General features: G+C 37.6%; 1 pseudogene; it reads left to right on the forward strand.

Annotated features, from left to right (window-relative positions):
• The first annotated feature begins 4,176 nt into the window (after window positions 1–4,176).
• Window positions 4,177–11,415, forward strand: LOC102851936 (annotated as a pseudogene).
• The last annotated feature ends 2,209 nt before the right edge of the window (window positions 11,416–13,624 follow it).

Raw genomic sequence — 13,624 nt, forward strand, 5'->3', positions numbered from 1 at the left:
ATTCAGTGACTGGGGTAATCAGGATGGGTGTATTGGAGACAGTGTGGTTGGCACAGGACAGAGCAGAGTTTAGGTCTGTTGTATATAAGGTCGCTATGAGTCGCAAGCGACTCGAGGTCACATAACAACAACAACAACAATAAAATAAAAAAGCACTATAAAATGTAAAAATCCAGATATGGGCAAACAATGAAAGGAATGAAATGGTTAAAAAGTATCAAATGGCTTTACTTACGGAGAAATAGAGGCAGATTTGAGAACAAATGGCTACACATGTTAAAATGTCATAGAACACAACTGGATTCTGAACAGACACACTGCATTTTCTATCTTCTTCTCTGTACTCTTCAGATACTTCAAATGATTTCATTAATATCACGTAACAACTGAAGTTTATAGTGCCATGTTTGCTTGCTATTTTAGAATAACTGTTTATTTTCCCAATGTTTGAATGAAAATCTGGATGTTTATAAAGCTTTTGAAATGAACTTATTTTTCTCCAAGTTTCAAATTCACTGTTTACTGTCTTTGAGGATTAAATATTTTGACCATCCTTTTCTGGTTGAATTGCATTTGTACGTCTAGAAATTTCTCAGTTAATGCTATTATTTCTAGTTATATGTGCTATATAAACCTGTTTTCCAGATTCATATATTGCTTTTGAAGTCTAGAAATATGAAGAATATTCTAGAAAACTGTATTCTGATTTACTTAAAAAATATTTTGTTAGATTGTTGATTGGAATGGATCGAGAAAAGTGAAATATTATTAAATAATTCAGTTCTTATTTACAGCAGTTCTGATAAGCAGCCATTGATCACTAGATAATTGAACTTTAAACAAAAAAAAAAGTCTTCTACTTGCTAGTTATCTTGAAAGTTCAGGTGTGCAGGCTAACTTGTTGAAATGTCGTCTGGAGAGACCGTTACACTGAGGGTTCCTTTTTCTGGTTTTCTGCCTTGCATCTGGAATCACCTGTCTGGGTTCCTCATGGATGCTCAGATTTATATCTGAACACAGAATTGACAGAAGTGTAGCCTCTCTACTTGGAGAGAGACATACTGGTGACATCCTGAGGGCTTTTTTTCAGAGAGTGGTTTCATAATGTTCATCATTTTCATATGATATATTGGTGAGGAGAGTAAGAACAATAATGATGATATAGCCACAAGCCTTCTAGTCAACCACCACTCATAGTACCTCTAAGTAAAACAGCTTAAACTATTATCCTCCTCTTCAGCACAATTTTCACAACTCCACGATGCTCAAATCCTCTATAGCACTCACTATGTCAAACTATCTCTTTCAGAGTTTTCTTCTCATTTACTGACCTACTATCATTGCCAGGAAGATGTTTCTTTCGAAAGAATTGTACCTCTTGACAACATGTACAAAGTGTGGTGAAGTTTCACCTTCGTTACCTCTAAGGAGCACACTAGTTTCATATACTCCAGACATATGATGATATAGTCAATATTATTCATCAACACTATAATGCAAAGATATCAATTCTTCTTTATTCTTACTTTTTAAAAAAATTGTACAGCTTTCACATGCAATAGAAAAGATGATGACTTACATTAAACACACCGTAATATTTAAACTATTTAATATTTTAATGGGGTTCTTTGAAGCAGATTTTCTCAATGCAGCAAATATTCTGATTTGCCTGGTGCTACTACCATGGATGTTAATTGTGGATCCAAGTAAAATGAAATCATAAGGGGCAACACCTGTTTCTCAATCTTGGTCTAGTGGTGAAGATGTTGGTTTCTTGCTTTTGAGGTAAAATTCTTATTGAAATAAAGTCTTTGATCCTTTTAATGAAGTGCTCCTTTGCTGTTGCTATTTGCTGTTGAATTCAGTACACTCCGTAGTTACTCTATGAACAACAGATGTGAACCCTATCCTGTCCTGTACTATATACTAAAACTTCCTGACATGTTAGAGCCCATTACATCAGTCATCATGTCAATCAATCTGGTTGAAGGACATCCTCTCTGTCACAGACCCTCTGCCTTTCCTGAGTGGCATGTCCCTCTTCAAGGAATAGTTCCTCTAAACAATATGCCTGAAGTATGTGAAGTGATGCCTCATCATCTTTGTCTCCAAAGAGCACTCTGGCTGCACCCTTTCCAAAGCATATGTTTTGTTCTTTTAGGAGTCTATGAGATGTTCCGTACATTTCTCTAACCCCACCACTCAAAGACACCAATTTTAATTTTGCCATTTTTTTTCATTGTCCAACTTTCAGATGCATAATAAATGATCAGAGAGACTATGGACTGACACAGACACATCTTAGTCCTCAAACTAACATCATTAGTCCTCAATAATATGGAGAGATCCCTAACTTAAGAGTTTGCTTGTGCAGTATGTCTCCTAATTTCCTGTTTGTACCAAAAGTATTGATTGGGGATTCAAGATGAAGTTGTTGATAGTTTCAATCTTTTCTGCATTATATTGTCTAGAGGTTAATGGTTCAATGCTAAGAATCTTTGTGGTTTTTTTTTTAAATTTTATTTTATACTGGTTTACATAAAAAGTTCATGAAGTTTACATACATTTTTTTTCACACCGGACCTTTCCCCTTTCATTTACCAATCCCTCATTCCACTCACCAAATTGTGTGAATCTTTGTTTCTGTGACATTGGGATGTAATCCATATTGAAAGTTGTATTCTTTGATCTTCTGCAACAAATGCTTAAATTCCTCCTCACTTTCATCAAGCAAGGTTGTGTTATCATCTGCATAATGAAGGTTATTGATGAGTCTCCCTCTGATGCTGGTGCCACATTCCTCTTCATAGATTCCAATCTCTCAAATAATTTCTCAACATACAGATTGAATAAGTAAGAAGTGAGAAAACATCCCTGATGGATCACTTTCTTAATTTTAAACAATGAAGTGTTTCCTTTCTTTGTTCACACAACAGCCTCTGGGGTTAAGTATAGGTTTTGCATAAAAATATGCTCTTGGATTTCCATATCTCAATGTTAGCCATAACTGGTTAGTATTCACAAGACAGACATCATTACAGAGCCAAAAAAGTACAAATAGATAGTCCTCTGGTATTCTTAAATTCCATCCAATATCCATCTGACATCAAAATTATATCCCTTGATCCACTACCTCTTCTAAATCCTTCTTGAATTTCTAGAAAGTCCCTCTATGGACTATTTTAGCCATTTTTCATCATCTTCAGTAGTATTTTGCTAGCATGTGATATTAACGATAATGCTTGATAGTTTCCTCATTCTATTTTATTACCTTTTTTTGAGAATGCGAACAAATATGGATCTCTTATAATCCATTTGCCAGATAGCTGTCCTTCTACTCTCCTTGCATAGACTGATGAGTCCATGCAGGGCTGTGTTTACTAATTGAAACAAGTCGGTTGATGTCCCATCTATTCCTGGAGTGTTATTTTTGGCCTTTGCCTTCAATGCAGCTTTCACTTCCTTCTTCATTATCATTGGCTATAGCTCATATGGTACTTCCTGAACTTTTCCAGTGTCAGTCAGTTATTTTTGGTACAGTGACTCTGTGTATTTCCTCTATCTCCTTTTGATGCTTCCTGGTCATTCAATATATTGCTCATATTATCCTTCAACATTGTAACTCCAGGCTTAAATTTGTTTTCTAGTTCTCTCAGCTTGAGAAATGCAGAACAAAGTCTTCCATTTTTATTCTCCAATTCCAGCTTTTTATGCAGTTCATTATACACTTTGTCTTTTTGAACTGCCCTTTGAAATCTGTTCAGCGTTTTAACATAGCAATGATTCCCCTTTGTTTTGGCTTCTCTTCTCGACACTCTAGTGTAATTTGCAGAACCTCTTCTAATATCCATGTATTTTTTTCTTCTATGTCTTTGTAATTACGATTGCTTTGTTATCATAATTTGACCTTTTAAGATTTATTGTACACTATTTATAAGAAGTCTCAGGTCAATGTAATCCAAATGTTTGACCTGTAGTGTAAGTCCATGATTTCTGACATCAATAGCTTCTTATTTTCTCAGTTTCCTAGGTCCTTTATATCCTTTGGGTTTTATGATTCACTGAAAAGTTGTCATAGACTCAGACCCATTAGGAAAATTCTCACATGACTATCGGTAGCAGGCTGGTTTGGAGAAAGTGGTGAGTGATTACTCAGGATCCTATGGACTGTCAGTTATGACGTGGCTGGATGGTGACTGTGAGTCATACAGGCTGGTGATGTAAAACTGACGAGCAGCTGAAAGCTATGTTCCATGAGAATGAGCTTCTCTAAAAGAAAAAGACGCCTGGTACTAAAGTTCCATGAGTTTATACAAACCTCTTGTAGGGTAGAGTTTATATCTCATCTTAATTCTCATTCCTTTATACAAAACCACTTCAGCACACACACACACACACACACACACACACACACACACACACACACACACAAGTTAATCTTTGGCTAGGAAATATATTGTAATGATAAACCTTAGACACCCAGAAAGACCTCCTGGCTTTTTCTAGCCATGACCTTCACATTTGAGATATCAAATTTCCCCTTACAATCATAGTGTTGTTTTGTTGTATGCCATTGAGTCGGTAGCTGACCCTCCACTGGGTATTCAGAGGCAGTTATCTCACAGGAGGAGATTGCCCATCCAGAAACTTTCTTTGAATATAGTATATCATCATTATAACGTACAGCATTCGTTTTTACAATATATATTAACATTACAACATAGAAGAAAAATCATTTTCCATCAAATACAACCAAGTAAACACATAAAATTTAACACATTTCTTTTAAACCATTTACTTTTTCTTGACTTTGAATTTCTAGTTTGAAGTTTAACTGGAGACTTGGTCTGAGTCTTTCTCAAGATATTAATGTAATATTGTATTTCCCTTATTGTATAACTCATTTATTCATTCATTCATTTACTATCATCTCTTATTTGTCCTTCCTCCTATTAGTCATTTCTTTTTACCCAATCATTTCCCCTTTGGGAAGAGACATGAGGGTCAGGAACGTTGCTAGTCCAAATCACAGATAACAGGAGCAGTCTGACAAATCCTTCACCTTTAGTCCATCCCCTTTCATATTGAATAGGGTTGCATACACAAACAGTGAGCTGTCTTGGCCAGAAGGTAGGACACTACCTTCTGTATTCACTGTTAACCCTAATTTTGCAAGATGGAATGAAAGTAAAGTCCAACCCATCAGACCCTTGAGAATTCTTGCTTACAAGTTTAAGGGTATTGTTATAGTTGTTTGCTCAGGAATCAGTTCTGCTTCTGGTACCCATAGCTGCATCCCTTGACCTGGAACTTGCAAGAAAAAAAGAAAACAATTTCAGTGGTAGTGGGCAAGAACCGTACAGCATTTTCTCCTATTCCTTCTTCTCCAGATGTCTATGTAAAACACAAGAATCTGTCCAATGTTGAACTCCCGTTAGCTCCTCTTATGTTAAGTGTGAGCCCACATTCTTGAAAGCGTGTGGGCCAGCCCTTCATACACTTATCACTCCCTGTTTTTGAAAACAAGTATTTCAATTGTCCATTCCAATACTCTATCAAACCATTACTATGAGGGTAGTAGGCAACAGGGTATGTCCATTTAATATGATGGTTCTTGCCCCATTGCTGCATTCTATAGGCTGTGAATGTGTTCCTTGGTCTAAGAAAACATAACTTGGTGGCCCGAACTATTTAATTTCAGTCCTTTAGAGGTATTTTTGACATGTGCATTGGTTACAGGATGTGCAAAGCCCAGTCAAGAGTAAGTATCTATTCCTGTAAGGACCTATTTGAAGTCACCTACTGCCACTAGTACTTTCGGTCTGATATAATCAACTTGACAATTTTGCGCTGGGCCTTTCCTCCTGAGAATATGTCTCAGCAATTTCTTTGTCTTTTGCTGGTAAATTGGGAAATCTTTATTGGTGTTTTGTGCCTTGGAGGGAGAAAGAGGAATGTGTCTTCTTTCAGCCCAACTCTGCATTGATGCTACATCTCTATAGCCACTCATTTTATGGACCCAGTTGGCCACCTAAAGGGAGTGTATCACCATGTCCCCCTGAAGATTCCAGTCACCCAAGGATCCTGGCAAAAGATTTTTTAAATGAATATTGATATGTCCAATACTAATATGCCCCCTAAATTCCCAGAGTGCTTTCCATAGGTCCATGTGCCACACTGATGTCTCTTTAATTGTACAATTTTCCATAGCCCATTTGCCTGACCATATGACTAAGCCACTAGCCACTGCCCATGAATCAGTGAAAATTCAAACAAATACACTCTCATCATTGCCCAATTCCTCAGTTCTGCTAGGAAGACAGTACACAAATCAATCCATTGTGCAGCTTTATCCTTGCCTTCCTCAGTCAGAGCCTTGTCTTCTCTGGTCTGAATGCTGGAGCTTTCTACATCTAATGTTCCCATGCCCTGAGACCACTGTCCATGAACCAGGCAGCCCTTTGCTAATCAGCAGGATATTGTTAATTGTGCACTGCCTATGTGGCAATGGGCTCTGGTAGCGTCTCCGGCGGTTCCAGGGTGGCATCAATGGGAACAGAAGCTACTTGCTCATAGAAACATGTTTGACTCCCTGTATTCCCCCAGTATCTTGTTCCTGGATGCGCTATTTCCATTTTATCACAGAACTATTTTAGGCATCACATTCTTTATTAGAGTGTTTCTCCTACATCACCCATGGCATGATGAGTGCTTCATGTCTTGTGTTGTTCTGTCACTGAGATATTCTCAAACAATGCTCAATAACAGACAAGTATTGTTTTTCAAATAGCATGTATCATGTAGCAGAACCAAGCATTTTCCTTGTCTGGAGTCCCAGTGGCCATTGCACAACACTCTTCTCAGGCTTTTGCCATAAACTCCAAATTGCATAAGTCCAGATACCTCCAGAATCACGTCTAAATGTGGATAATAAGGGTGGAGAGGCAAAGAGAGTGAGAAGGCTTTCTGTATTTCAGCCATAGTCTGCTGTCTCCTTCAAGAACAATTTTCATCTGAGCAACCTTATAAATTAATAGCAGACTATTCACAAGAAGACAATGTACCTGCTGTATAAGTCCACCATGATTTCTGACATCAATAGCTCCTCCTTTTCTGTTTCCTGGTTCTATTATGTCCCTTGGCTTGAAGCTTCACTGGAGAGGCTCCCAGAGTCTCAGACCAATTAGGGAAATAACTCATATGACCCTAAACAGCTGGCTGATTTGGGAGAAACTGGTGAGTGATGGGCTAGAATCCTATAGACTGTTGGTTATGATGCAAGTGAATGGCAACTGTAAGTGGTGCAGGCTGGTGGTATAGAGACTGGTGAGCAATTGAAAGCTAAGTCCCAGGTGAGCAAGCTTCTTCAAAAGAAAAAGAAAAAGATGGCTGGTTGCAGAAGTCTTATGAATTTATGTAAATCTTTAGTAAGGTGGGGCTTGTGTCTCATTCTAATCTCTCCTTAATACAATAATTACTTCATCACAAAATAAGCATAAACATTGGTTAGAGAAGACATTTAAATGATAAATCTTGGGCACCCAAAGCTTTCTTTGTGGATGGTATCATCCTACAACTCATCTGGTGTTTGATCATTGGTGTTCAATACTTCAAACCTGTTCTTAAGGTAATTTTTTTTTGAAGTTTGCATGGAATGGATTCAAGATCTTATTTTGGTTCTTGTGGACTAGGTATGTTTTTTAAAATTTTTGTCTGTTTTAGTTGTTTATCTTTTTAAATACTAGTTTATTTACAAAATTTCAACAAATTGTTTTCAGGAACAGATTCTTCCCATTTCCCTCACCAACTCACCCATCAAACTGTACAACACCATGACTAATCCCCTCCTCCCTCTGCACATCCTCATCCCTCTGCTTCCACCTTCCACCACTTTCCCTTGGATCCTTATACTCATTCTACAATTATGGTTTTATACAGTATTTGTCCTTATGGGACTGAGTTCGTTCACTCAGCATAATGCTCTTCCAAGTTAGGTAATAATTTACAAAATCATTGCTCCTGCATGCAGCATAGTATTCTATTGTGTGAATGTGCCATGATTTCTAAATTCATTCATTTGTGGTTGGACATATGGGCTGTTTACTTGTTCTTGTGATGGTGAATAATGCTACTATGAACACTGGTGTATAAATCTCCATTTGTGCCTTAATTCTCATTTTTTTGTGGACTAGATTTCATTTTGAAATTCAGTTTGAATTTGCACATGAGTAATTGATGATCTGACCTGCAGGCTGCCCTTGGCCTAATTTTAACTGCCAATATTGAGCTTGTCCTGTGATTCCTTCCACATATGTAGTCAATCTTATTCCTATGCAGCTCATCAGGTGAATTCCACATGTAAGTTGATGTTTGTGTTTTTTTTGATAAGGTATTTGCAATGAATAAATAATTTAAAATACAAAACTCAATCATTTTATTTCTGGCCACATTTCCATCACCAAGCTCATATTTTCCAACTGCTCTTCCTTCTTCACTATTTCCAACTTTTGCATTTCAGTCATCAGTTATCATGAAGACATCTTGATTGCATGTTTGGTCAATTTTGGACTACAAGATTTAATAAAAATTTTCAATTTCTTCTTCTTTGGTTCTACATATAAGAGTGTATATAGGAATAATAATCATGCTAACATGTCTTTTTTATGTGTATGTATGATATCATATCATTCACATATTTCAGGATAGAACTTGAAATTGACTTTCTGACTGTGAATGCAACACCATTCTTCTGTTTTTCATCCGAGCATAGTGTACAATGTGATTATCTGATTCAAAGTGGCCAAGGCTAATCCATCTCAGCTCACTAATGCATGGAATGTCAATGTTTGTGTTTCGTTTCTTTTTTCACTGTTTCTATTTTTATAACATGCAAGCTATGTACATTCCAAGTTCCAATTATTAAAGTTGTTTGCCATTATTTTTCCTCATTTCAGGTGACTTCCAATCTGGGTTCTATCACCAATATTATAAACTATCCATATTCTATCCACCGATATTATAACTATTCCTCTACTTTTTATAGTGTTTTCAGAGATCTATTATTTAAGAAGTACATAGCCAATCTTGCTTTCTAGTCTGTATTAATCTGGGAGCTCTACTAAAACCTTTTAACTATGAGCCTTGTGGCAGTTTACACCCTGACGATATATCTTTCAAAATCACAGCAACCAATAAGTTTTCTAAATATAGCAAGCTGATGAACAAGTGCTGTACCAATTAGAACAATGTTCTCTACAAACACAACAAACTAACAATTTAGTATGTAACTGTTGTAGCAAGTCAGTCATCATAAAACCCAATTTTTAATCACAAAGGCCCACCCATGAAGCAGCAATTGGTTTAAAGAAGAGCCTCTCAGCCCATGATTGACTTTTAATCAAATAAAAAAGACCTATCTTCAGGTTTCAAGGTACTTCAAGCAGTTTCTCCAGGTTCATAGAATTTCTGGAGACAGGCTATTTTGGAAGTGGATTCCACTCCTGCATCAAAGCTTGTTTTAATCAGAGAGCTACACCAAATTCTGTCCACCATGGGTAACCATTATCACATTTGACACATCAGGGTCATAGTGTTCAGCATCCGAGCAACCACAAGTTACATCTCTGTACAGTAAGTGGACAGACCAGGACTAAACAACTAGAAGAATGTTTGATCAAAATCAGTTAAAACCAGTATTTTTAAATTCTGGAATGTCCAAATGCTGGAGGACTCCTGGCCACAGACCCCCAATTCATCTGGTAAGTCCCATCTGCTGACACCCACTTGGGACGAAAAGAAAGCCAGAAGAGCTCTGAGAGTTCTATACGTGTACCTCATGAGAGGACATGTTAAGACTCAGCTTGAGCAGAGAGACTCACAACACACTAGCCCTCAGCCTGCCTATGAGTTATAATTAATTAAATAAAAAGCCCCAAAGCCCCAAATTGACTATTAATTAATTAAAAAAGACCTATCTGCCTAGCTTTTTCTTCATATTATTCTTAGTTTATTTGGATCCACAGAGTCAAATACCTTTAGATAGTCAACAAAACACATTTTGATAATATTCTCTGCTTATAGTCAAATTGATCTGACATCAGCAAAAATATCTCATTTTATGAACCCTTCCGACCCAACATGAATTTCTGACACTTCCCTATCATTGTACTGTTTCAGTAATTTTTATGAATCTTTGTTAAAATATTTCTTCATGTAATACCGTTCCATAAGATTCACATACTGTTCTACAAACTTTTTTTGGAATTGTAACGAATATGCATGTAAATGTGTCATTAATTCAAAGGCTTCTCTTACGTATGCAGAAGCTCAGATGAGAATTGACTCAGCAACCATGAACGATGACATAACCACTGTCTACGTGGGTTAAATAAACTAGCTAAAATTGTGAAAAAGAGTAGAATCGAAAAAGGGCCTTTAACTCTCTCTTCTCCGGAAGTTCTATTCTACATGGATAGTGAGACTCATGATCCTATAGATCTGCAGACCGAGGAACTTAGAGAAACAAATTCTATGGTGGAAGAATTTATGTTACTTGACAATATCTCTGTTACCAAAACAATGCATGGAGAATTTTCTGAACATGCTTTGCTTCGAAAACATCCTGCTCCTCCTCCATCAAATTATAAAATTCTTGTTAAAGCAGCAAAGTCCAAGAACTTGGAAATCAGAACCGACACAGCAAAGTCTTTGGCTGACTCTTTGGACCAGGCCGAGTCTCCCATTTTCCCTTATCTAAACACTCTGTTGAGAATATTAGCCACCCGATGTGTGATGCAAGCTGTTTACTTCTGCTCTGGAATGGATAACGACTTCCATCACTATAGCTTAGCATCCCCAATATACACACATTTTACTTCACCCATTAGAAGGTACGCAGACATTATCGTTCATCGCTTGTTGGCTGTGGCGACTGGGGCTGACTGTACTAACCCAGAATTGACAGACAAACACAAGCTTGCAGAATTATCTAAAAATCTCAATATCCAACACAAAATGCCTCAATATGACCAGCATGCATCTATGGCATTTCACACCCAGTTATTTTTCAAAGGCAAAGGAATAATAAGTGAAGAAGCCTATATTTTATTTGTAAGAAGGAATGCTATTGTGATATTAATTCCAAAATATGGGTTTCAAGGTACAGTGTTTTTTGAAGAAAAGGACAAACCAAAGCCATGACTTATTTATGATGACGAGATACCTTAAATTAAAATAGAAGATACAGTGTTCCATATATTTGACCAAGTTAAAGTGAAAACCATGTTAGACTCATCTATTCTACAGCAGCAGAAAATCCAAATGTCCCTGGTAGAGCCACAGATACCAGGAATAAGCACTGACATTTCAAACATGGACATGAATGAACCGGAGAGAAAGAAGAAAAAGCTCGAATGATAGCTGCGTGCAACAAAAAACCTTCAAAGATTAGTCTGCTTGTGGTTGGTTTCAGCCCAAATTTTTAAGTTTGTACTGTTGTTTGTTATTTTAAAGCACATTTTCATAATTAAAAAAAAAGTCTTTCCAAGGATGCACCTGTTTACTGACATGGAGCTGCTATGAGATGAAGCTGGCTGTATGATACAGGAAACCAGAGGCCTCTTACATTTCTGTTCTAGACCAAACCCGATGATTTTCATTATATGGTATCCTTTGCCTTCTCTCACCCCAACACATACAAGTTGTTTCTCTGAATTTTCCCAATGACTCTTAGATCCAGTGATTAGTGGAAGTAGGTTCAGCAACATGAAAGGATATCTCTTGCCAAGGTTATTGGTTTTATATACTGGATGTCACTGAGAAGGATAACTCTCCTTTATAGAGGTGATTGGTATGAGGCTTGGCTTTCCTCATGCTACATTTGTTTTGCTTTGTTTAGTTTTGTTTTTCAAAACAACTCTTTTGTATACATATGTGTATTATTCTATCACTGACAACGCAATACTTCAGAACAGATAAAACTAACGTCTTACCTTCCCAATTTGCTATTCTTGGAATAGACTGTTGTTGTTATTGTTATGTGCCATCAGGTCCCTTGAGACTCATAGTGACCCCATGTTCAAAAGCATTAAACACTGCTCTGTCCTGTACCAATCTCACTGTTTCCAACACATCCACTGGGATTACCCCAGTCACTGACTCAATCTCCCTCATAGAGAGTCTTCCCCTCCTGTGCTATCCCTCCATCCTCTCAAGCATGATGTCCCTCACCAAGGACTGGTCCCTCCTTGCAACATGTCCAAAGTATGTCAGACGAAGCCTCAGAATCCTTGCATCCAAGGAGCTGCCCTGTTTAACCCTCTCCAGAAAATCTGTTTGTCTTCTTAGCAGTGTATGGTACATTCAATACTCTTCTCCAGCACCAGAGCTCAAAAGCATCAATTCTTGTTTGGTCCTCCCTAGTCATTGTCCAACTCTCTGATGCACGACAAGTGATTGCAAAGACCATGGCCTGTATCAGACGCACCTTAGTCTCTGGAGAAACACCATAGCTCTTCAGTACTTTGGAGAGGTCCCTAACGACAGACTTCCCCACCACAATACCTCTTTTAATTTCCTGGATACTGGTGCCAAGAGGGTTAATTGTGTAGCCAAGCAAACTAAAGCTGTGAACAATCTCAATCTCTTCACCATCCACCCTGATGCTGCCAATCGGTATTGTGGTAAGAATCTTTGTCTTCTTGATAATGAGCCTCAATCCATATTGAAGTCTGTAGTCCTTGACCCTCTTCAGCAAGAGCTTCAGGTTCTCCTCAAGTTTCAGCAAGCAGGGTTGTGTAATCTGAATAATGCTAATAGGTGATGGATCTTCCACCAATCCTGATGCCACACTTTTCCTCATAGAGCCCAGCCCCTCAGATAATCTGTTCTGCATACAGGTTGAAAAGGTGTGGAGATAGGACACATCCCTGTCATATACCCTTCCTAATTTTCAACCATGCAGTGTTTCCTTACTCTGTTCTGACGATCACCTCCTGGTCCAAGTACAGGTTTCGCATCAGTACGGTCAAGTGTTCTGGGACTCCCATTCTTCTCAGAGTCAGCCACAGTTTGTTATGATCCACACAAGCAAATGCCTTATACAATATTTTTTCCTGTGGGACTGAATTAATTCACTCAGCATAATGCTCTCCAGTACCTTCCAAGTTAGGTAATAATTTATAAAATCACTGTTCCTGCATGGTACATAGTATTCTATTGCATGAATATACCATAATTTTTCATTCCATTGGATTGTGGTTGAACATCTCGGTTGTTTCCATGTTCTTGTGATGATGAATAATACTGCTGTGAATATTGGTGTTCAAGTTTCCGTTTGTGCCTTATTTTTCATTTCTTCACGGTTTTTCCCAAGCAGTGGTAAAGATGGGTCATATAAAATTTTTATGTTCAATTTTCTGAAGAAGGATCAAATTGTCTTTCAGGTTGGTGGTACCATTTTACAATCCTACCAACAATATCAGCTGTGAAAACTATGCCAGGAGCTGATTGTGGAACAGACCACCAACTACTCATATGCAAATTCAAGCTAAAGCTGAGGAAAACTAAACCAAATCCAAGGCAACCAAAGTATGACTTTGAGTCTATCCCAGCTGAATTTCAGAAC

Source organism: Elephantulus edwardii, unplaced genomic scaffold, assembly GCF_000299155.1.
Source record: "Elephantulus edwardii isolate Elephantulus edwardi_28Jun2011 unplaced genomic scaffold, EleEdw1.0 scaffold00050, whole genome shotgun sequence".
Classification (NCBI taxonomy): domain Eukaryota; kingdom Metazoa; phylum Chordata; class Mammalia; order Macroscelidea; family Macroscelididae; genus Elephantulus; species Elephantulus edwardii.